This window comes from Chrysochloris asiatica, unplaced genomic scaffold (genome assembly GCF_000296735.1).
Source record: "Chrysochloris asiatica unplaced genomic scaffold, ChrAsi1.0 scaffold00086, whole genome shotgun sequence".
NCBI lineage: Eukaryota > Metazoa > Chordata > Mammalia > Afrosoricida > Chrysochloridae > Chrysochloris > Chrysochloris asiatica.
In genome coordinates, this window is record NW_006408604.1 from 6,214,215 (window position 1) to 6,216,227 (window position 2,013).

Here is a 2,013-nt window from a genome sequence, read left to right on the forward strand (position 1 = left end):
CATGGAGTCGTTTCTGACTCATAGTGACCCATATTAGAGGAGGCCCAAACTATTTCTTGATGTGATTATAAATCAAATCACGGCGTCTTGGTGTGCCGCTATAAAATAAGCACTGGACGCCAAGGTCGGTTTGAACCCCGAGGTCGGATTGAACCGGTGGTTTAAATTTACCAACAACTTCTCGGAAACCCTATTCAGGGTCGCTATGAGTCAGAACTGATCCGAGGGAGAATTCACTGGGGAAACTAAAGACATGGAAACATTATTTTCAGACGTGTCAAGGCGCTCCAAAAAGTCATGGAAAAATTCCATTATTTTTTCATTTCCATTTTTCCATGAACTTTTTGAAGCCCCCTTGTAGATCTAGATGGAGCATATGTAGAAAATCAATAGTTTCACATTTTGTTGTCTTTGCTTGATAAGGGTTTCTATGATTTTATAGCAATACTTTTTACTTATCCTGGTACTTTTTTAAAATTTAAAGATATAAATTTTATATGCATATGAAAACATATAAAATGTAAAAAGACCTTGAGATTTTGTTTGCATTGATTACTTGCAATTCTATAATTAAAAACAACAACAACAAAATAGCGCTTAGCTGTCTTTCTTAGACACCCCAACCAGTTAGCTATATTTAGATGTGAAGAGGAGGGAGAATAATTCTTAAAGAGTTCGGTGTCTCACAACTGGCTTGACTGATAGTCCTTAAGTGCTATTTCTTTCAAAGCAAATATGACTCATAGCCCTTAGGTACAGTATGTGCACAGTATGTGCACAGACTAGAAATATTGATCTGTCCATATTCTTGAAACATTAAAACATAATAAAAGAGAATTTTTAACTTTATTCTGAATAATGCAACGTACGAACCAACAGTACACAATCAATGACAGTAATGTATCTGTAATGTTTTATAATGTCAAGGATTTAATTTCAACTCATGAAACAGAAGCTGTTTTTCCAACCCTTTCCTCACCCTCTTCAGCTTAATTATGACAGTTCTTAGAATAGTAGAGTCCTAAAGAAACTTATTAAAAGGTACAAATAAATGCACATTATTTAAGTCATTAAGTGCAAAGTGTCACCTTGTAAGTAGCATTTGCCATAGGCTCAAAAGTTAGAAATGAAAACAGCCAGGGTTCAGTTTGATAAGATTTCCCTTTGGAGTTTACTGATAATGTGATGAAGAAATGTTCTATCGTTGCTCTACATCAGCATTGGCCAGAGGTAAATGGAGGACGACGAGCAAGATTGTGAAATACATGGTCTCCTTCTCTCATGATTCCTGAATTACTTGGAAACCCCTTTTTCTACTTGTTCGCCCCTGGCCAGGGTTGTAGCTACAGTTATTTTGGGTTCCCAGAGAAGGCAGCGGAGTATAATCAATACTGCTGTGGGGTACATGGGTTACAAAACCTCAAGGTCTCTTAGTTTGGTCTCTGATGGCGCTCACAGTTCCACAGAGGTGCCAATAGCTGGGTCCCCTTCCTTCCAGCTGTGTCTCCACTATAAGGTTACAGACTACACTGCTGTCACTACCTTATGAGTAGTGGTTCCAAGTTTTTTTTTTAATTGAATTTAACAAGTAGCCCTGCTTTCATTTAATAAATGCATATAATACTTTTCTGGAGCAATGAAAATACTTTCCACACAATTACTTTATTTGAGAAGCCAATGTCAATGAATGAGAGAGAAGTAGGCTAAAGGCAGAGACATCTGGTATGTGGGGGTGGGGGGGGGGGGGTGGGGAATGACTGCTCAGCTGGCATTTTCCTGTGGACTGATTATCTCCTATTTCTTTGTAAATCATTGTCAGATCTCTCACCCACTTCTTTCCCAATAGCTTCCTAGAATTTTGAAAACCACTGCAAATGAACACTGCATTTCTTAGAGAAATATCTGCTTAGCCTACATCTGTGGGCTAACCCTTGCCCCATACAGTGAAAACAACCCAGTCCTTATTATTGTTAAGTGCTGTGGAGTCAATTTTGAATCATCACATCCCTGTAT